Source organism: Bos indicus x Bos taurus, chromosome 3, assembly GCF_003369695.1.
Source record: "Bos indicus x Bos taurus breed Angus x Brahman F1 hybrid chromosome 3, Bos_hybrid_MaternalHap_v2.0, whole genome shotgun sequence".
NCBI classification, from domain to species: Eukaryota; Metazoa; Chordata; class Mammalia; order Artiodactyla; family Bovidae; genus Bos; species Bos indicus x Bos taurus.
Genome location: NC_040078.1, coordinates 74320863 through 74344777, shown reverse-complemented (window position 1 = coordinate 74344777; position 23915 = coordinate 74320863). Strand labels below are relative to the sequence as shown.

Here is a 23915-nt window from a genome sequence, read left to right as displayed (position 1 = left end):
TTATTTCATTTTCATTCCCATTGACCCTAAAGTCAGACAACCATCATATCTGTCTAACCTACTACAGTTGTCTATTATATGATTTGTTAGACTCCATTCTGGGCCCCTTTGTGCTGTTTACAAGGTTGCTCCTGAAATAAAAATTTGACTGTTATTCCACTTTAAAAAGCTTTTCAATGGCTTTTCATTGCCCTGAGTATAAAGTCTAAACCTTTTAAGGTAGACATTGAAGGCTCATCATCACTTGGACCCTGTAGACTAAATGCTCACCATTTTTACTCCCACATCTATATTTCAATTACTTTGAACTTCTTTGAGTTCTTCAAAAGTGCCAGTTTTCTTTCTTCTAAACTTTTATAACTGCAGATCCTGGGTCTTATAACTCTCACTCCCCTCTCTTAACTAATTTCAACTTATTTTTTGTGTATATTTGAAACGTCAGTTTATCTGCTATTTCCTCTGCCAAAAGCCCGGTCAGTTTAATTCAGTCACTCAGTTGTGTCTGACTCTTTGCAACCCCATGGGCTGCAACACCCCAGGCTTCTCTGTCCATCACTAACTCTTGGCACTTACTCAAACTCATGTCCTTTGAGTTGGTGATGCCATCCAACCATCTCATCCTCTGTTGTCCTCTTTTCCTCCTGCCTTCAATCTTTCCCAGCATCAGGGTCTTTTCAAATGAGTCAGCATCTTTTAATTTCATGGCTGCAATCACCATCTGCAGTGATTTTGGAGCCCAGAAAAATAAAGTCTGACACTGTTTCCACTGTTTCCCCATCTATTTCCCATGAAGTGATGGGACCAGATGCCATGATCTTGGTTTTCTGAATGTTGAGTTTTAAGCCAGCTTTTTCACTCTCCTCTTTCACTTTCATTAAAAGGCTCTTTAATTCTTCTTCACTTTCTGCCATAAGTGTGTTGTCATCTGCATATCTGAGGTTGTTGATATTTCTCCCAGCAATCTTGATTCCAGCTTGTGCTTCATCCAGCCCAGCATTTCGCATGATGTACTCTACATATAAGTTAAATAAGTACAGTGACAATATACAACCTTGACATACTCCTTTCCCTATTTGGAACAAGTCTGTTCCATGTCCAGTTCTAACTATTGCTTCTTGACCTGCATGGTCAGGTGGTCTGGTATTCCCATCTCTTTTAGAATTTTCCACAGTTTGTTGTGATCCACATAGTCAAAGGTTTTGGCATAGCCAATAAAGCAGAAGTAGATGTTTTTCTGGAATTCTCTTGCTTTTTTGATGATCCAATAGATGTTGGCAATTTGATCTCTAGTTCCTCTGCCTTTTCTAAATCCAGCTTGAACATCTGGAAGTTCACGGTTCATGTACTGTTGAAAAGCCTGGTAGATAATTCATAATATGGACTCCCCAAATTCTTGACTACCTTTATCTCTCCTGCACGTTTTAAATTATTTCTTAACGGTCAGCCTCTCCTAGTAGATGAAAATTGTTACAAGAGTAGGACTCATTCCTATATTTTTAGGTATATCTCAGGACAAGCCTAGACCAGAATATATTACACTGTAGATTTATAAATAGTTTTGAATTAGCAAATGAATAAAGAATAATAGTAGAGTTCATCCTACCCATCCGTGGGTAAGAGATTCTAGAATTTTCACCTAAGGCACAAATTCATTAATATTTATTCTTTATTCAAGACTCTGGTCTTTTTTTCTTTCTGTTATGATTAACCAAGATGACAGCTTCAATTTAGCTATTAATGGACTTTAAGCACATCTTTCCTTGTGGTTCAACTGGTAAAGAATCTGCCTGCAATGAGGGAGGCCTAGGTTTGACCCCTGGGTTGGGAAGATCCCCCAGAGAATGGGAAGGCTACCCACTCCAGTATTCTGGCCTAGAGAATTCCATGGACTATGTAGTCCATGGGGTCGCAAAGAGTTGGACACGACTGAGCAACTTTCACTTCACAAGAACATCTTATCATTCATGATTTTAAGTAGAATATTCATAGTTACAGCAGTAACCTGGAAAAGGCTAGAAATCTGGGCTATAAAATCAACAGGAGAAGTAAATATTCATAATAAAACAGAGGTGTGACCAAGATGGTGGAGCAGAAAGATTCTGAGCTTAAATCCTCCAATAGGCACACCAAAATTACAGCTTTTGCAGAGACACTGTCTATGAGAACTACCTGAAGACTAGCAGAAAAGATTTTTCACAACTGAAGATATAAAGAAGGAACCACAACAAGATGAGTTGGAGGGATGGAGATGCAGGATAGTCAAGACCCATACCTCTAAGTAGGTTATCCATAAACAGAAGGATGACAATGGCAGATGTTCTCCCCAAGGATTCAGGGGTCCAAGCTCCACAAAGGGCTCTTCAGCCCAGCAGTCCTGCAATGGGAAGATGAGCATCCAGATGTTTGGCTTTGAAGGCCAGCAGGGCTTGCATATGGGAGAACTATGGGGCCGTAGAAAACAGAGACTCTACTCTTAAAGACTGCAAGCAAAATCTCATACTCCCCAAGACCCAGCTCAGAGGCAGGAATTTGAAAGAAGCCTGGGTCAGGCCCACTTGCTGATCTTGGAGAGCTTCCCGGAGAAGGGAATAGTCAACTGGGACACCTTTTGGGGAGACAGATTCTGGTGACAGTCATTCTGAGGAGCTCATTCTACCTCAAGGAAACAGGTATTGAAAGTGCCATTTTGGAATCCAGGGGCTTACCTGCCCCCACCAGTGGGTTGGCACTAGCCCTGACTGACCCCCTCCCCACAAACCTCAGACCCATGCAGCCAGCTGCCCCAGGACCTGGTCCTGCCACCAGCAGACTAGTAGCCACCTGGGTCAGAGCCAGCCCTGCTTACCAGTGCACCCATGGCAGTGAACCCTACCACAACAGAAGAGCCTACAGAGCCCACAGAGAGGGTGCCCCTAGAGCATATGGCTCTGGTGAGCAGAGGGGTGTGTGCTGCGATGTTCTAAGACGTCTCCTACATAAGGCCACTTCTCCAAGATCAGGGAATATAACTGACCTGCTCAATATTTACAAGCAAACACAGAGAATTGTCCAAATGAGGAGATGGGGGAATATATTTTAAATAAAGGAACAAGACAAAACCTCAGGAAGATAAACAAAAGAATGAAGTAGAGATAAGCAAGCTACCCAATAAAGAGTTTGAAGTAATGATCATAAAGATGTTCAACAAAACTCAGGAGAAGAATGGATAAACACAGTGAGAATTTTAACAAAGAGTTAGAAAATACAGAGAAAAATCAAATAGAGCTGAAGAATATAATAACTGAAATTAAAAAAAAATACACTAGAAGGCATCAGTAGCAGATTAGATGATACAGAGGAACAGATCAGTGGACTGGAAGGCAGAGAAGTGGAAATCACTCAAGCTGAACATAAAAAAGAATTTTAAAAATGAGAATAATTAAAGAGATCTATGGGACAACTCAAGCATCTGAATGTTCACACTGGACTTCCCTGGTGGCTCAGATGGTAAAGAATCTGCCTGCAGTACAGGAGATCTGGGGTCTATCCCTGGATTGGGAAGATCCCCTGGAGAAGGGAATGGCAACTCACCCCAGTATTCTTGCCTGGCAAATTCCATGGACAGAGGAGTGTTCACATTATAAAGGTCCAAAAAGGATGTGAGAGAGAAAAATGAAGAGAACTTATTTAAAGGAATAATAGCTGAAAGCATTTCTAAATGGGGTAAAGAAACAGATATTCAGGTCCAAGATGCACAGACAGTCCCAAACAAGATGAATCCAAAGAGATCCACATCAAGAAACATTATAATTAAATGGTAAAAAAAAAATCAAGATAAGGAGAGAATCTTAAAAGTAACAAGAGAAAAGTAGCAAAATACATATTTTTTTTTCAAGTGCATTCAGAAAATTTTCCAAGATAGATTCCATGCTGGCCAAAAAACAAGTCTCAATAAATTTAGGGAAATTGAAATCATATCAAGCACCTTTGCTGACCACAGAATGAGACTAGAAATCAACTAATAGGAAAAAGTTGCAAAAACCCACAAACATATGGAGGCTAAACAATGCTACTAAAAAGCCAATGAGTGACTGAAGCATAAAACAGGAAATTAAATACCCGGAGACAAATGAAAATGGAAAAATAATAATCTAAAAGCTGTGGGACACAATAACAATAATTCTAGGAAGGAGGTTTATACTGATGTAAATCTATCTTTGGAAGCAAACAAACAAAAAATCTAAAATAAACAATCTAACCTTACACTTAAAGGAACTAAAAAAGAAGAACAAACAAAACCCAAAGTTATTAGAAGGGAAGAAATAATAAAGATTAGAGCAGAAATAAATGAAATAGAGACTAAAAAACAATAGAAAACAGATTAATAGATACAGAGAACAATTAGTTGCCAGAAGAGAGGGAGGTGGGAGCACAGAATACTTCAAAGAGATTAAGAGTTACAAACCTCCACTTATATAATAAATAGTAATGCAGATGTAAAATACAGCACAAGGAATATGGTCAATAATATTGTAATAACTTTGTGTGGGACAGATGGTACTGATGTATGCAAATGTCGAATCATTTTTTAGTACACCTAAAACTAACATAATATTGAACATAATATTATATGTCAACTATATTTCAATAAGAAAATATTTTTTTTTCAACCTACAAATAATAAATGCTAGACAGGTTGTGGATAAAAAGGACCCCTCCTACACTGCTGGTGGGAATGTAAATTAGGATAGCCACTATGGAGAACAGTATGGATTTTCCTTAGAAAAATTAAAAATAGAGTTATCATATGATTCTGCAGTCTACTCCTGAGCATTTATCTGGAAAAAAGTACAATTCAAAAAGATACATGAACGCCCCTACTCACTGCAGCACTATTTTTAATAGCCAAGACATAAAAGCAACCTATGTCTGTCAACAGATGAATAGATAAAGAAAATGTGGTATATGTATACACACACAAAAGAATATGTATGCAGGCCAAGTCGCTTCAGTTGTGTCAGACTCTTTACAACCCCATAGACTGTAGCCCCAGGCTCCTCTGTCCATGGGATTCTCCGGGCAGCAACACTGGAGTGGGTTGCCATACCCTCCTCCAGGGGAATCTTCCCAACCTAGGGATTGAACTCGCGTTTCACACTTCTCCTACATTGGCAGGCAGGTTTTTTACCACTAGTGCCACCTGAGAAGCCATATCTTATGCCTATATTATAATAAATATGTAAAATGCCCCTCAGAGTCTAACAGATAATGCATCAATAACAGTTTATAATTTACTTGCAAACTTTCCTGCCAATGTTAGGTTTCTAGTTATGTTAGCATAGGAACTTCCTGACACTATATTATTTTCTTTTCCCCAACACAAAACACTTCCTCTGAAAATTTGCCAGCTTTCTTTACAGTTAACTCTTGTTCTGTTGACTATAAATAGGGGCTAAGCAATAGTGCAGTGCCAGATCCACAGCTTGAGGGGAGTAAAGTATCATATAGCAGCATCGTTTTTTCCTTGATATTAAGGAGAACTTTCTATGATTCCTCATTATGACAAGAAGTTTGGCTGCCAATGCCTCAACCTTTTAAAAGAGAACTGTGTTAACTGGGTTTAACTTGCACTTTTACTGCTTGGCTTTTGTGAAGGGGAAAAGTGGCAACCAAAATATTTCTGGTGACTGACTATCCTTTTGGGTTTCAAAGCAGCAGAACTGAAGACATTGATTTCTACAACCCACTCACCTTCCAGGTTGTTGAGTTAACAGACATAGAGATAGACAGTATTGTAATCTGGCTTATAATAAGTACTATGTAAGTATTTGTTATTATTGTTTTGGGTATTATTCTTACTTTGATGTTAAGAACAATACAATGAAGCATAAAAGAGCCCTTCACTGTCACCTCCTAACTAGTACATAAATTCCAGTGAGGAAGAATGTGGCTGTCACACACAATAGAATGGTAACTTGCCATATCCAGTAGAGGCACAAGTCCCTTTTTAATCCCATAATCCAATAAAGTTTATGTAGCAGCTTTGAAATACATCTTAACAATCATTCTTTCCTTTCAGGCACTGTACAGATGGCAGATGAACACCATCAAGTATCATGTGATATTTATATTGTAAATGATGTTTTATTTTTCAAAATAATGAAAAGATTCTGCTTTCCATTTTCATTGTATCTCAATTTGGAGTGATCACATTTCAACTGTCTAATAACCAAGTGGCTAGTGCTACCATATTGGACAGTGCAGGTCCAGTGCCTTATACATTTTGATGGGCTTCCACCTGTATTCTCTCAATTAAATGGCAGAAATATCATCACCACAGTGTCCATTTTTGCCTTTCTCCATTCTCCCATCTCCCCTTCTCACCAGAACACCTATTTTCATTGGCGCCTAAGTGCTTCAAGGCTGACCCATCTCTAGCTGCTGGAAATGTCTGGATCAAAGATGATGGTATGACACCATACTAGGCAATAAGTTCTAAGAAGAAGCTCCCCAGGGACATCCCAGGAAAAGTTTCTTCATTTTTAGGAGAGAGCCATAGCAAAACAAAGCTTCTTTGTCCTGCAAGAGATGAACAAAGAAGCATGTACTAGCAACCAGCCTACTACCCGAGGGGAACAAGCCACACACAGGATGAGGCCAAAACTGTAGACTGTGTAAGAAGAGGCAAGCTCTCTTGATTACAGTGCTGAGCTTCTGGATTAATCAACTCTGAAGGCTGTCCCAACCCTAGATTTGTAATTACGTTCTTTATTCTGAAGAATATTATATCATCTCTAATAATACCACCTTATACCATCTCTAATAACAACTGAGGGCAACACTGATGTACTGAAATTTTTTGGCATCTTTTGAAGCATTGTTTCTCCCTGCCTTTGTTAGTTTTACTGTTTCCCTATTGTTGCTAAAATTCCTCACTGTTTAATTGTTATCCGCAGGGCACCTTCCGAAACATCCTTTTTGTTTTTCTCTTCTTTGGATACTAGGCATTAGAGCAGCTGTTTTCCACTGCATATACCCACTGCTTCTAATTAATTTCTCTCTTGTTTTACACAAACAATGCTGTGTCTCCCATTCTTACTGTTTTCAGTCTTTATAAGAATTTTTATTATTAACAACAATGTAGAAACAATAAAAGCTAAAAATAAAGGGAAAGGCGTAATTTTTTTTTAATATAATGCTCACAGTTTTACTGTTTAAATTAGTACCATCATTCATTAGACTCAAACTGCATTCCAAAGCTCCTTGGTGGTTTTGGAATAAAAAACATTTGGGCTTGATTTGCTCAATACCATTTACCAACTGTGGATCTTAAAGCAAGTTGCTTACCCAGCAAAGAAAAAAAATAAAAAGATAAATGTCTCCTGCCTTGAAAAGTTTATGTGAACTTTATAAACCATGTAATATATGTAAAACTTAGGGCTAAACTTATGATTTTCTGATTCTAAATTAATTTTCTGATCCTAAATCTCATGTCCCCTCCAGTTTACTACAATTTCGTTTCTTCATTCACTCATTCCACAATCATTCATTGAGTGGCTGTTACGGGCCAGGAAGATTTATAGACAAATATGGTAAGGTCTTTGCTCTTTAGCAGTTTACAGTGAATCAGACAAATACATGGATATTAACAAGAGGGAGGCCATTTAATTTAGCAGTTCATTTCACAGGCTATAAAGCTAGACAAATCTGGATTTGAGGGTCATCTCCACTGTTCATTAACTTTGTGACCCTAGTAAAGTTACTTCACATCTCAAAAAAGAGATAACATCTGAAAAAAGAGATAACACTATACCCTTGTAGAGTTGTTGACAGAAGAAAATGAGATTATGTCTACAAAATGCTTAGCTCAGTGCCTATTGTGAAGTAAGCATTTGTCTACTGTGGGTAATCATCCTTATTGTCATAATAAATATTATGACAACTGTAAATATAACTGTACAGAATTAAATGAAAAGGGTATGTGCATGCCTATGGAGTATAGAAGCAGGGCATTTAAATCAGTCTCAAGGATTAGAAAAACTCTGTCTTCTAAAATGGGCTTCCCAGGTGGCACAGTGGTAAAAAATAAACCTGCCTGTCTGTGCTGGAGACATGAGACAAGGGTTTGATCCCTAGGTCAGGAAGATTGCCTGGAGAAGGGCATGGCAGCCCACTTTAGTATTCTTCCTCCCTTCCCTGTGAGCTGGGTCTCCATGGTCTCCCACTGGCCACCCTGGAGTTCAGCGACCGTGTGACGGTCAAGTGTGTCCAGCAGCGCCGTGAGCGGCTCATGCCCACCCGACCATAAAGCGGGTGAGGTCTGAGACGCAGCGGATGCCGCGACGAACCATCAGCGGTGAGTGTCGCTGTGTCTCCTCCCAGGTGACAGTCACAGACACTGTTAAGGGAGAATGGTGCTGTTCACAGTTACATCCCGTCAATTTCAGAATTCACCAGTGGTTTCTCGCGTTGGTCCACTCACCTGATCTTCCTGTTTTCTCCCCGGTGGTATCGAAACCCCAGACTTCCCAGCCTTGGAGGGGAAGCCCCGACCAGCCAAGCTATCGCCCTCCCACCCCCACTCACCCAGGCCCCCACGGCTCCCGGGGACGCAGGAGGGCTCCGGATCTCCACAGTCACCCTTCTGTCTGGCTCCTCCTGGGGTCACTTTGCCATATGCAGATGGAGAGGAACACAGTGCTGACTGTCCAGGAGCTGATCTGACCATTCTCTCATGTGGAGGACCACATAAAAAAGGCAATTATAGTGTATTAATCATAGATTATTACAAACTATAAACTCAAGGGCAAGAAGTTTATTACAATGTATCTTTTGAAAACAAAAGGGTGTACAGTGTTCACACACTGTGACAATAGTGTAAAAACTACATTGTGAGCTCTGATTATTTCTCTCCTGTACCACAGAAGCATATTGTATAAAAACTGTCCGAAAATTGATGTGAAGGGCTACTGCCTTATTTGTCTGTAAAAAATGCAGCTCAGTCACATGACTGCTTCCTGGAGCTTGGGAATAGCTTATCCTGTATTCTTGGTTGAATTCTCCCTCTATTTAAGATGTATCCATAGAACTTAAGTGTCAATGTAATAGTTCTCTCCTCTTGCCTGCAGGCCAGTTGTAATAAATCTAGGATGTGATGGAAAAACAAAAACAAAAACTGCCTATCAGTGCAGGAGACATGAGACAAGGTTCCATCCCTAGGTTGGGAAGATCCCCTGGAGAAGGGCATGGCAACCCACTTCAGTATTCTTGCCTGGAGAACCCCATGGACAGAGGAGCCTGGCAGGCTACAGTCCATGGGGTCAAAAAGAGTCTGACATGACTGAAGTGACTTAGCACACACCTCCTCTAAAATAGGGGTTTCCCTTGTGGCTCAGCTGGTAAAGAATCCCCCCACCAATGCAGGAGACCTGGGTTGGGAAGATCCTCTGGAGAGGGAAAGGCTACCTACTCCAGTATTCTGGCCTGGAGAATTTCATGGAGTGTATATAGTCCATGGTGTCACAAAGAATTGGACACGACTGAGTGACTTTCACTTTCACTTTCCCCCAAAATAGCAGAAGTTTCTGGAGAGGTTTGCAATATGGAGGTCACACTTCTAAATGTGTAATTCTGCGAGTTATTCTAGGAACTACAGATTGATTTCTACAACTAACAGTAGGGATGCTGGGAGGAATGGAAAATGCGTGGTAAACATGGCCAAATCCAAGATTTTTAGGATTAAACTAAGGAATCTGAAGCCTTTGAATCTGGGTGAGAGAGTGCTAGATGGAAAAATGCCTGAATTCCATATTATAGAATCACTGTGAACACACTGAGGTTCAGTAGGGCTCTTTTTCTTCTCTATAATTATAAGGGGGGGAGGCAGGGAACAGATAAAGGCAGGTTTGCAAGAATCCCAATTGCATTGTATTATGCTAGAAGTTTTGAAACTGTCAAAACAAATTTTCTAATTTTGACTGTAGTCAAACACTTTCCCGCTAAGCAAAGAGAACTCAATAAACAGTTTTATTTGTTTTATAAATAGTTTAGTAAAAAGAATAATATTTGTGAATTGTACTAGCTGAAAAATGTTTGCCTAGTAAAACTTTACCAATGTATGTGAGTTTTCTAAATCTGAAGAGACAGAATGAACCAGATGAAATTGATGCTGCCCCTTTACAGAAAAAGCCTCCTAAATTGTAGGTGCTGTGTTGAATGGAATCCTTTAACAGTTTGCTATAGATCAAAATTCTTGTCACTTCCACGGGGATTTTCACAGTATGTTCTCTAGAAACCCAAGCTCTTAAGAAGGGCAATCAATTAATGAATCAACAAAGATATTGCAGGAAACCTTTAATCACTATAATTATGTGACCCAGACAGTTTCCATGATCATTGACCATTCTCAATCAATCTGTTCTTTTTGTGTGTGACATTTTCAGTGAAGTAACCTGAAAATATTTTGTGTCTTAGTTGTTCAGTCCTGTCGTGTCTGACTCTTTGCGATCCCATGGACTGTACCCTGACAGGCTCCTCTGTCCATGGAAATTTCCAGGCAAGACTACTGGAGTGGGTAGCCATTTCCTTCTCTAGGAGATCTTTCTGACCCAGGGACTGAATACAGGTCTGCTCCACTGCAGGCAGATTCTTTACCATTTGAGCCACCAGTAGGCTAATAAGAAGAGACAATGAATGTGAAAGAGATTATAACAGCATAAAAAAATTTAACTTCTACTAATTTCTAGGGGTAGAACTGGGGAAAGGTTTCTGATTGTTTAAAGTATAGTTTGTACAACTGAAAGATGGGGATAAAAAAATACCAAACTGATAAACTTGTGCAAATTAAATTAGATAATAAAGTAATTCTCAAGTGCTTGCAGGAGAAGGCAATGGCACCCCACTCCAGTCTTCTTGCCTGGAGAATCCCAGGGACAGGGGAGCCTGGTGGGCTACCGTCTATGTGGTCGCACAGAGTCAGACACGACTGAAGCGATGCAGCAGCAGCAGCAGCAGGTGCTTGCATGTAGTAGGCTTTCAATAAGTATGTCCTTTGTTTTGTGGATCTTTTCAACTTCCTCTCCATTAGTTTCACTGCCATTCTAACTCCTCAATAAGTGACATGAACACACACACACAGGACTTAAAAAATACAACTTTACTATCAAAATGTTTCTAAGGATGATTTAGATGTTAAAACGAACCCCCATTTTTGTTATGAATACCCCAATTTTGAAAAACTTTTTCTATGTATTCTGCTGCTAAGTGGTTTCAGTCGTGTCTGACTCTGTGCGACCCCATAGATGGCAGCCCACCAGGCTCCCCCATCCCTGGGATTCTCCAGGCAAGAACACTGGAGTGGGTTGCCATTTCCTTCTCCAATGCATGAAAGAGAAAAGTGAAAGCAAAGTCGTTCAGTCATGTCCGACTCTCAGTGACCCCATGGACTGCAGCCCACCAGGCTCCTCCATCCATGGGACTTTCCAGGCAAGAGTACTGGAGTGGGTTGCCATTGCCTTCTCCGATGTATTCTAGGTGGGAGAGAAATCCTAGCACTTACCTCTCACTAACAGGTCCTACTTCAAAACAAGTTGCTGCAGTTGCCTGATCCTTCTTCTAGTAACATCTTTATTTGGCCAGGAGGCAAAAAACCCAAGCTAAAGCAGTCAGGTTTGCTCCCAGGACACAAAGAGCAACAGAAACTGTTTTGCAGTAGGATCTTGGCCTGATGGCTCAGCATTTAGAACAGCCTGTGTCCTGCCTATCTTCCAAAGCTGCCAGCTTTCTATGGACACTGTGAGCCCCCAGTATCCTTTTTCACATATGCCCTTTGTGTTTAGTGTTAGACTCTATTGTTTGTGACCAAATATTAAGTTGAAGGAGAAGACTAGAGCTCTGAAGTCAGAGGGTATTCTCATGCTTCCTGAAATTGACCTACAACACGATTTAATAAGAAATAGATGCAAGAGGAAAAAAAATCAAGACATCCCCTAATATTTTTTATAGAACAAAATTGAAGAAGTTAAGAAATTTATCTTGTGGATCCAGGAAAATCCTTAATCTATACTTGAGAAAATTATTACCATTAAATGAATTCAAAAATATGCCACCCAGAATGTTGGTCATTAGTACATCCAATAGTTTATACCGAAAGTTGACAGGTTAGCATCAAACCCAGACTGCAATTCATCCTTTATGGGAAAATCAAGAAAAATTTCTTTTTTCCTTTTCTTGTTGCCTCTCTGTAGTGTTGATGGCGTACTTGTGAGCTTTCAGAAACTTATATACCTACTTCTGTCCCACTGGAAACCTCAAGCTATACCCAACTCACTTCTGGACAATTCTCTAAGTCTAAATCCTTAATTGTAATTTAACAAAACTCACAATGTCTTTGAAGATGAAGTGGAGTCCTGAAACTTTATGTGGCATATAACTCTTTCTTATATTTGCTAAATAAATAAATAGCAAAGAAAAAGGAGGGAGGGAGGAAAAATTTTGTTGAAACAGTGCTTCATAGTCACTGAAATACTGTATTGCTATAAAAGCAAAATTAAGGCTTCCCTGGTGGCTCAGTGGTGGAGACACAACCTGCCAATGCGGGAGACATGGGTTCAATGCCTGATCAGGGAAGAGAAGATCCCACATGACGTGGAGTGGCTAAGCCTGTGCGCCACAACTATTAAGTCTGAGCTCTACAGCCCGAGAGCTGCAACTTCTGAGCCCATGTGCCCCAGAGCCTGTGTTCTGCAACAGGAGAAGCCATCACAATGAGAGGCCTGCGCACGGCAACTAGAGAGCAGTCTCTGCTCACCACAACTAGAGAAAAGCCCGTGCAACTACACGGACCCAGGACAACCAGAAATAAAGCAAATTTAAAAATATTTTAAATAGCAAAATCAAACCCTTTCATGCAGACTGTAAATATAAACCTATGTACCAAAAGTACATGGAACCTGGCCAGTGAGCTGCAAGAGTATGTCCAAGGTTAGTTCCTTAGAAACAGAGCCTGAATTGGAGATTCTGACACAGGCAAGAAGTCAAAGTGAAAGATACAGAGAGTCCTGGCTTTGTCTTCCACAGGGTCACCTCCACTCTTGGCACCACCAGCAATTTATATGAACCAAGAAATCCACCTCCCCCTTCCCTTTTTCCCCCTTAAACTAGCTTGCTTTAGCTTGGTCTGGATCTTCTTCAGGGATGATGAGTCTTGTAACATCCTACTATTTCACAAGCAAACTTTGCTTATTTCCCTTTCTCTCTGACTATTCCAATTTGCATCTCAGAATAAAAAAATAGCTCCCATTAGATAGAACTTAATTCTAAATCTGCCCATTACTAGCTTGGAGTAGTCACTTCCACCTTAAGGAACTAGATGGAAAGTCATTTGTGGACAGATAGCCATTTCCTTATCAGAGGCCCAGAGAGGAAGATGGGACCTTATTTCCTGTCAGAGACACAGAACAAGGATTAGAGAAATTGCAGAAAGTCTTGTAAAGTCTATCTCCAAAACACTCTGTATGAATATATTCACTTCTCCACTCCAACCTCAGCTGTCATCGTTCCCCATCAGGACAGTTTCAATACCTTCTACTTGGTCTCCCTACGCCCACTCTGGCCCTTCTGCAACTCAGTCTTCACACAGCTTCAAGAAGAATCTTTTAAAGACATAAATCCAATAATGTCACTCCCCTTGCTTCAAATCTTCTAGCGTTTTCTTAAAATAGTATCAAAACTCATCCACAGGGCCTCACACAATCTGGCCCTCAACACTGTCTCTACCTCAATTCACCGACTCTTACTTTCTCCACACCCATCTCACTTCAGCCACACAGGACTTCTTTCTACCCCTTGAGCTTACCAAGTGAGGGCCTTTGCTGTTTCCTCGACCTAGAATATTCTTCCTGGAGATCACTCGTACCTGGTTCTTTCCTTTCCCTCAGATATCAGCTTAAATATTACCTCTCATTTAAGAGGCACCTTTCTCTGATGTTTCCATCTACAAAAGTTTCCCAGTCTTCCTCTATCACATCACATGCTTTATTTTCTTAACAGTATTTACCACAATCTGACTTCTCATCTAATTTATTGACTTTCTCCTTCCCCTAGAATGCATGTTTGCTGAGAGCAGGAAGCTAGTCTGCTTATTTCATTGCTATATTTCCAGCACCTAGAACTGTGTCTGACACATAGTAGGTACTCAGTAAACAATCACTGAACACATGAATAGGTAAATAAATTCTGAATGGTCCCAACTTTTTTTCCTATATTCATAATTGATAAAGAAAAATAATATTGCTTCTTTGAGTCACAACCTCAAGTTTCTCCAGGAAATCATTCAGTAAACAACATATTCCTTAAGGACAAGGACTGTGCCATTGCTCTATCAGGTCATAGTACAGTGTCTTGCACACAACTGATAGTAAGTGTCACTTAAATGAATTAATACATCATGGCTCCTGTCCCTGACGTTGTCAAGATAATTTCACGTTATTTTACTGTTTATTTACAAAGATTTAGTAGAACTCCTTGATACTTAATTGAGAAGTATAGTGTCATATAACTTTAAAAATAAAGTGAAGCGAAAGTGAAAGTGAAGTTGCTCAGCTGTATCTGACTCTTTGTGACCCCATGGACTGTAGCCTGCCAGGCTCTTCTGTCCATGGGGTTTTCCAGGCAAGGATACTGGAGTGGGTTAAAATTTCCTTCTCCATGAAACATAAAAGATATCTCTAATTAAATTTAGTATTGTTCCACATAAACCAAGAACTAGAATTAGCAACACTTAAGTTCAACCAATATGCATGTGTACACACATGTTTTGTTGCTTCAGTCGTATTTGACTCTTGGCAACCCTATATGCTATAGCCTGCCAGGCTTCTATGTCCATGGGATTCTCCAGGCAAGCATACTGGAGTGGTTTGCCATGCCCTCCTCCAGGGGATCTTCCCCACCCAGGGAATGAACCTGTGTGTCCTGCAGCTCCTACATCACAGGCAGATTCTTTTACTGTTAAGCTACTGGGGAAGCCCAGTTATTAAGTGCTTATTAAGTGTGATATGGTGTTTAAGTGTTTTACATATATTATTAGTACTATGTTTGACCATAAAAGAGAAAGGAAGAAAGAGAGGGAAGGAGGCAGGAAGGGAGAGAAAGAGAGAGAGAGAAAGAAACTCTAAGAAAATTCTTTGTGCCCCTTAAAAAGCAATAAATTTCCAATAAGTAAAGGTATTCAAACAAAACAGAAATTTCACCAAGAATATTCTAGAAATAGATCAAACATTAGATGAGTTATTTTACTAAATGACCCTTTATAAATCAAGAAATTTTATAAGGTCAACCCTCTTCTTTTACAAATATGGAACAGAAGTACAGACAAGCAATACAACTTGCCCAAGATGAAATGCAAATTCCTATTTCTAATCTTCAAGGCAATCTACCAATGCACTCCTTCCTTCTTTACTCCTCAGTCCTTACTTGACTCATAATATTTCTTGACATTCTCAAACACTTCAACCAAAACATATTTGCTTACCAATCCTAGCACACCTGGCTCAATTTTTCCCTGTGCTTCTGCACAGACTTCCACTCCCACTGTCAATTCTATGCCAAGCTTTGTCTCTCCTTTTAAAGCAACACTTAAGGAAAAAATTTTTTTTTAAATTAATGTCTCTACATCTCCATCTGAGCTCAGAACTCAAGGGCTCTGATATCTTTTCTAATTCATAAGGCAGCCTGAATCTTCTTAATACACAAAGCAGATCAAATCACTCCCTCACTCAAAGCTAGTTGTTTTCCAAGATACTTAAGAAAAAATCTATAAACTCCCAAACAAAAATGACAAGGTTCTGCATGGTCTGGCCCTGCCTCCCTTCCTAGCTTTACCTTAAAGCTACTGTTCCTTTTATTCATGCTAATGTACCACTCTGGCACTCTTTAAGTTCCTCAAATGCTTCCAGCTCTTTGCTACACTGAGAGTTTCACAAGTTGCTCTTTCTTCCTCAATGTACCAACTTTCAAGATTCCCCATAAATGATGTCTTCTTAGGGAGATCCTCTTTAACCACCCACACATTCACCAATGCATCAAAAGAAGGTCCTCCTTGACACTTTGCCAAAGCACCTTTTTCTTGCCTTTATAACACGTCCATTGTTTTAATGTGGGCTTCCCAGGTGGCGCAGTGGTGAAGAACCTGCCTGCCAATGCAGGTGACAGAAGAGATACCAGTTTGATCCCTGGTTTGGGAAGATTCCCTGGAGAAGGAAATGGCAACCTACTCCAGTATTCTTGCCTAGAAAATTCCACGGGCAGAAGAGCCTAGAGGACTATAGTCCACAGAGTCGCAAAGAGCTAGACACAACTGAAGTGACTCCATACACACATGCATTGTTTTCATGATGTATGTAGGGGGATGCCAGAAGCTGCCCTGCTCTTCCCTGTTCAGGTGGGCAGAGCAAGTCACATTGGAGCAGGTATTACAGAAATAAGAAACATTCACTTTGGTAAATGTTGACTGAGTTGGTTTTCATAGCAGAGAGTTGTGTGGTACAACAAAGGAAATCCATACAACACCCCCGGTATAAATTGCTGGTTACCTGGGAAGAAGTAGACCATCATATTTATCATATTTTCTGGGAGAAAAAAAAAAAGCAGAGAAATCTAACCTCCTCTCCCACTATCTGAAGCCAAGAAACTTAGTAGAGAGCAACTTTGGCTGCATTCAGTAGAGGGAGAAGACATGGAATGTCTTAAAAGAAAATTTACTGGAAGAGAAAGACAAACTTGTGAGAAAGTCATCTGAGTACAACCCAGACTCTAAGGACCCCAGAAGGAGGTTCCAGGCAGTATGTGGCCAGGGGCCAGCCGCTCTCTGTGTCCTTAATTCTAGTACAGTGGTTGTGCTTCAGAAAATTGCTGCTGAGCTTCATGGCTGAAGTTAGAGGGTGTGAATGAATGTGATTCCTAACAATGGCGCCCAAGCACAGACCCACTGCAGCCTGGGCAGGGACATGCTCCATGAGGGCTTCACGGTGCCAGTGGACCAGCACTGCCCTTCAGCCCAGACAAGATCAACCTGCAGCAGCTGCACCATGTGGCAGAAAGGCAACCAGGGTGATGACCCACCAGACTGGTTACATCTGTTTACTGGATCAATGGTTTATTCTCTGTGGGTCTACCTTAGTAGATTGAAAGTTTCATGGAAGAAGCTAGCATGTCTGTTTGGCTTACACTCAGGGCTACCAAGTACAGCACAGATGGCACCCGGCTCCACAAGGACTGTCCTTCACGTGGAACATGACATGAAGACTGCCCCTTAGAGCCAGGTAACTGCTCAATATCTTCAACCTTACCCTATCATCACTGTATCACCAGAGAGGCAGACATGAAGCAAGCACTCAATACATGTTTACAGAATAATTATATAACAGAATGCATGATCTATTCTGTTCATTTGTATACATTTCTATGATTCTTAAGACGTTTTTGGGTATTTCCCCCCACATACCTAATATGGTATGTCTAAAAGGGATGATTTTATCTATTTTGAGCCACAGGAAGTCAGAACGGAAAACAAGGTTAGAGTGATAAGTGTTTTTATTTTACTCACGAGGAAAGGGAAAACCAGAAAGATAGGATGACTTTTATCCTTTGGTAGAAAAGCCAAGACGAGAACCGCGGGCTCTGTGCCTTTTGCTCTCTCTACCTTCCATCTGCTTTTCAATAGCTTTCTCTTGTTCTTATGAAACAGAGGCAGAGGTCACTTAATCACTGACTGCTGTTTGTGCCATTGACTGCCAAGGCACTGGATTAATTAGGGAAATGTGGATGTGTGTGCTCTACTTGACCCAAAGTGGTAGAACGTTATCAGGGAAATTTCGTATATCAAGACCACAATGAAAGCTCCATTTTATTGGACTGGTGAATTCTTCAAAACACACCGTATTTTTTAGAATCTCTCTTTCAGTATTTTCAGCATTAACAGCATACTTCTTTTTCCAAATGCTCATGAGTCATACCAACAGCAGCATGTTCTCAAGCACAGAAAATAACATACTGAATATTCAGAAAGAGGAACAAAAAGATCAAATCTACTTAAAGGAAATAAAGGATTAGTGAAAAGTACATTCTTAAAATTATATTTGATTTTTATTAGATCAATAATTGCTTAAAATAGGAAACTTCCCTGGTGACCCTGTGGCTAAGACTCTGTGCTCCCTATCCAGGGGGGCCAGGTTCCATTCCTGTTTAGGGAACTAGATCCCACATGCCACAACTAAGATCTACCACAGTCAAATATATATATATATATATATATATATATATATATATATATTTTTTTTTTTTTTTTAACTAAAAAAGTTGCTTAAAATAAGTATACTTCCAGCTCCAACTTGACCTTCTGTCTTTGTATTACCAATATTTGTAAAAATCTTGTTCGGTGTAAAATTTATCCTGTACTTACATGATATGACTCTTGGGGTTCCCTTGTGGCTCAGCTGGTAAAGAATCTGCCTGCAGTGCATGAGACCTGGGTTTGATCCCTGGGTTGAGAACATCCCCTGGAGAAGGGAAAGACTACCCACTACAGTATTCTGGCCTAGAGAATTCTATGGACTGTATAGTCCATGGGGTCACAAAGAGTTGGACATGACTGAGCGACTTTCACTTCACTATATGATATGACTCTTACCTAAATTAGTACCTAATTTCTTTTCAACAGAATTAAAGTGAGAAAAATCAAGCTTCCTCTTCTATCTCTGCCACCATCTTTCATGTTTAGGTTTATAGTCCTCAAACACCTATCATAAAAATCAGCAAGGGTAAAATAAAATACTGATTTTGAATAGGTGACTAGACCAGATGCTGAAATGTTCTCCTTATAAATGATGCCCAAGAGAATTCTAGGAGGGTTACTGGATGGGAAAATTACACTTTGTGTTATTTGCAGACTACAAATAATATTAATGCCTTGTCAGGACCTAGACTAACTGTGAGGCAGTTTACAACTGTGTGTTTCTCATGCTTTGGTCTGATTTAAGGCTCATGTAAACTCAGTTCTGGACTATGGGTCAGTGGTGGAGAATCTGTGCAGCCCCAACACTGGATCACCTGTGAAGAGATGAGGACAACCAAGGCACAGGCTCTAGCCTTAAGAGGTCTGCAGAATGATTTGACCTAGGATAGCAACTAAATGCACAGTTAATTCAACTCATTTACATGAGGACAGGTCTGAGCACATGGAGTCCCTGACTGGAAAGATAAGGGACATATTCTAGACAGAGGTCTTCAGAGCATGAGGTGGTGGGTACTCCTCCAAGTTCAAAGGAAGGGGAGGTGGAATCCAGCATGTTTTAGGTTTAGAGAGTTAACTGGCAGTTGTGAGGGGGAAAGCATCCCAGAGCTGAGAGAATGGTGATGGTGACGGAGGCAGGGAGCAGGGATGAATTACTATACCTTGCAAAGATTTACAAATATTTATCTTACAATATTTATTTGCCCGTTTTCTTAATTTTTTTCTGAAAAGTTACATTCTCCACCACATTTCCCCACCAATTAATTATAACTAATCAAGCTGTGAAACATCACGTCTCTCTTTTCTCCAGTTTCCTGGGAGAAAGGTCTATCTGAAGACAAGAAGTCAACATTGTCATCTATAAAACATCACAGTAGTATTCTTAATATGGAAGAAATAGTCTCAACTATTTTCACATACATTTATTTTGCTTTTTATTACAATCTTGTGAAATAAGTTGAGTTGGTGTTTTTATTCCTATTTTACAGGAAAAAAAGAAAAGTGTTCACAAAGATATCAAGCAAGCCGTTTAAGGTCACACAGAGGATTGTGTTATGTCACTGGGACAAGAACCTGTCTTCTAATTTATGTGCTCAGATATTCACTCAATAGGCTTGTACTGGACATATTGTGTATGGCTGGTCATCATGATAGTTCCTAGGAAAAGAACAATTTACTGGTAGTTACTATATCTGCCCTCAGGAGGTCAGTTAACCAGAATGTTCAGTAAAGTGTGACTCAGATCAAGACACCGGATCTGCAAGGTAAGTGTTGTGGGACCAAACAGCTAGAGCACCCAACCAAGCCTAAAGAGGCTCAAGGAAGGTTCCTCTAACAAAGTCACTGCTAACTTGGGACCTTAGCCAATCCAAGACAGTGACTGCTTGGCAGCTGTCCTGAATGGCTGAGGGGTGAGGTGTAAAGTTGGAAAATGGAGACCAAAGTGTTCCGAATAAAGGGAGCAGAGTCACTACTCCACAGTGTTATTTCCGCATGTGTGTATATGTGTGCATATGTGTGCACACATGCGTGAGTGTGCATCCCTCTCATTTAAAAAAGTCACACACTGTCCAATTGTCATTTCTGTGTAAGGATGAATTACTATGTTTACCATAAAATAAACAAGGAGACAAGATATAAGAGGAACCCCAAGAAAAATAAGGTCCCTTCTTGGGTTACCCTCATTAATCTCTGAAAATTAGAATTTTTCTAGGGAAAAGAAGGACTTAAGAGGCCATCTAATCATTCTCAAGAAGCAAGGCAGGAATTGAAATACAAACCACTTATTTACTTCTATGATAAGGAATTGAGGGAAAAGAGGGATTCAGAATATGACATGCTACAGTTGTAGATTCCAAGAGTTTCCAAGTGTGAAAGAGATGCATGTAGAACACTGCTGCTGCTGCTGCTAAGTCGCTTCAGTCGTGTCCGACTCTGTGCGACCCCATAGACGGCAGCCCACCAGGCTCCCCCATCCCTGGGATTCTCCAGGCAAGAACACTGGAGTGGGTTGCCATTTCCTTCTCCAATGCATGAAAGTGGAAAGTGAAAGTGAAGCCGCTCAGTCATGTCCGACTCTCAGCGACCCCATGGACTGCAGCCCACCAGGCTCCTCTGTCCATGGGATTTTCCAGGCAAGAGTACTGGAGTGGGGTGCCATTGCCACACTGGTGGACTATAAAAGTGCTACCCATATGTGAGGAGTTTGAAGGAGAACTTCTCTCCCTGCTTTCTAGCTCTGCAAGGCAAGGACTGAAAATTGAACATGACACCCAGTACTTCTCACTACCACCTCTCAGCTCCCCTAGACAAATCATCAATCATCCTCTGTTACAAATGCCTATAGTGGATATTCCTGAGTGTAATTCCCAGAAAAATGATCCTATGGAAACTTTCATAATTGAGTTATTGACCTTTACAGATTTTTCAAAGGAGAAAGTCCAATGAGTCACACGTATGCTACAACTCTAGACCATCTGAATGTCTTCAAATAAGATGGCTTAAGAATTTGTTTAATTCTTGGCTCTCTTTAATAAACTCAAGGTACAAAAACCTACATTTTAAGCCCTGATTTATCTCATTAATCTTCAAGTTATATTTGCTTCTGGATATATCACTTAGATAATCTGCTATCTCCTTACGTATAAGTGTCCAAAAGCCCAAGTCACTCAGAAGCCCCCACTCTTTAGTTCAGTTCAGTTACTCAGTCATGTCTGATTTTTAGTGACCCCATGGACTGCAGCACACCAGGCTTCCCTGTCCTTCACCAACTCCTGGAGCTAGTTCAAACTCATGTCCATCGAGTCGCTGATGCCACCCATCTCATCCTCTATCATCCCCTTCTCTTCCTGCCTTCAATCTTTCCCAGCATCAGGGTCTTTTCCAATGAGTCAGTTCTCATCAGGTAGCCAAAGTACTGGAGTTTCAGCTTCAGCCTCAGTCCTTCCAATGAATATTCAGGACTGATTTCCTTTAGGATTGACTGGTTGGATCTCCTTGCAGTCCAAGGGACTCTCAAGAGTCTTCTCCAACACCACAGTTCAAAAGCATCAATTCTTTGGCACTGCCCCCTTTCTTTACAGTCCAACTCTCACATCCATTCATGACTACTGGAAACCCCATTCTTACAAAAGTACAATTGACCAAGAAGTCTCCTTCTCAAATTTTTCATTCTGTGTCTTTAAACCATGATTCTCCCAAATAAGAGAAACTGAGCATAACACATGGAAAAAGACCTTAGATAACTATTAGCTCTACTTTTGCATTTTAAAAGGATATATAATTTCCCCAGTACTATGATTAGCACTAGAATTGCTGGCTTTTAGCTAAGTCAAACAAACAAATCAATACAACAGAAAAAAGATTAAAAATAAACTTAGAGTCAAATATCTTGAATTAGAAATCTGGTTCTAATATTCTTAACAATATTCTAATATTGTTATTTTTATAACACTATAAAACACCATTACTTCTGTAAAATAACCTATTGCATCTATTTATCACATGTAGTGCATTTAAGGCAAATTTTCTATGTCAAAAAATGTCAGTGATTCCTTAACCTTAAAAAACACTACATCTATGTTGCAAAAATATCTCCTTGAGTTAAAGCATCTCTGCCCACATCTGTGGCTATTGAGCAGGGAATTTGCTGGTTCAAGATTAAAGGCAAAGTGCCTAAGGCTGCTTTTATACAGTTCCCAAGTTGTGGATGAGAAACTCTGTTCCTCATTATCTCTTTTCATAGTGTAGATAGCTTTTCGTCTACTATTTTTAAGATGGCTACAGTATTAGTCCCTTACAGTATTAGTATTGTAGCTGTTGTACCTGTTTGAGGAGCACCAGGTGTACAAAAGTACAAACTGTCGTCATGGCTTCCTCTGAACAACAGCCTCGGGTTATTCCTGCTTCTGGAAACCTGGCTATCATGTCAAACAACTGGACTATTTGGTGATCGTAGTTCATAAAAACATCTAATGATAATAAGTCAAACAGATTGCACTGCTGAGCCAATTGACTGATTTCAACAGAATTTGATGCTTTATATTGACTAAGAAATGTAGGTCATCTATCAATGGTGACATCACTTCCCACTGTATTCTCACTTAATTTCAGATTTTCTATTGTATAGCTTCTGGAGGAAAAAGTTTAAAAGCTTTTGTTTGCACCATAGATAAACCTCTATTTAAACCAGATAAACCGAGCAACAGCTCCTATTTACACAGCAGGAATTTGCAGCAGTTGGGATGTTTTCTTATTATGGTATCTATTCTCTGCTAAGGTTTTCAGCAGTGACAACTGAACATTATTATCATCACGTTAGTCCTCCAAGATAAGATACACTCAGAATCCTTTTAAGTAAGAATTTTGAATAATTAGATTAGTACCCTTTGCCCATTTTTTTTTAAAGCTAACAGAGAATCTATATTTTATAATTAGGAAAAACATATTTTTTAAAAAACCCTCTCATTTCAGCATTAATACACTAAAAATTCAGTTCACTAAATTCTAGTGTTTTCATTCTTACAATTCCCTAACCTTTTAAGAGAGCAGTTTTGCCATTTTATTTCCTTTGAAATAATTCCAACTTTGTATTGCAGATCTTTCTGAAGATATTTGGAGATTTAACTTCAGTGGTACACAAAACAGAAGACAGAATAATTCCTTTAGTTAAAAAAATACCTATTTTGAAAACCACGAATTTCTTGTCTTTGATATGATCACATGTTGAATTTGTTTAATGTTTTTATGAGAACTGACCCAATAAACTTTGATAAAATGCTGCAAACCAATGAAGTTTATATGCAAATATTAATTGAAATTAAGATGAATTCCAAATACAGGGTTTCTTAAGAGTGAGTTTGGTCATCCCAGGTTTCAGTTTTCAGAACTGATCTAAAGTCTTCATAAGGCCACTGTGCCCATCATATTAGAAGCACAGTTTTGAAATAAAAAACACACTGCTTATTTTCTCTTCTACTTAAAAAGAAAGCAACAACTATAAGTCTGGTTAACTGTATGAGTAAGCATTTTATTTATATGATTTACCTTTTTCCTTGGATACATAGAGCACACATATAAAAAGTGTGATAGAACTCAAATATGTGGGACTCAAATGACTGTTGTGAAAAATTCAAATACTCTATTTGCC

At 39.8% G+C, this 23915-nt stretch overlaps 1 protein-coding gene across 8 annotated transcripts in view; it reads right to left on the bottom strand.

The window, feature by feature from the left end:
* The window catches only part of PTGER3 (prostaglandin E receptor 3), a 231317-nt gene that overhangs the window by 204558 nt on the left and 2844 nt on the right, over positions 1-23915 (bottom strand). Inside the window, exon 2 of one of the 8 annotated variants that reach the window (XR_003510332.1) lies at positions 8566-8708. The exons of the other annotated variants lie outside the window; for them this stretch is intronic. The gene's annotated coding sequence lies outside the window, so the exon portion shown is untranslated. The remainder of the gene's footprint in view (positions 1-8565; positions 8709-23915) is intronic. 8 annotated transcript variants of the gene reach the window in all.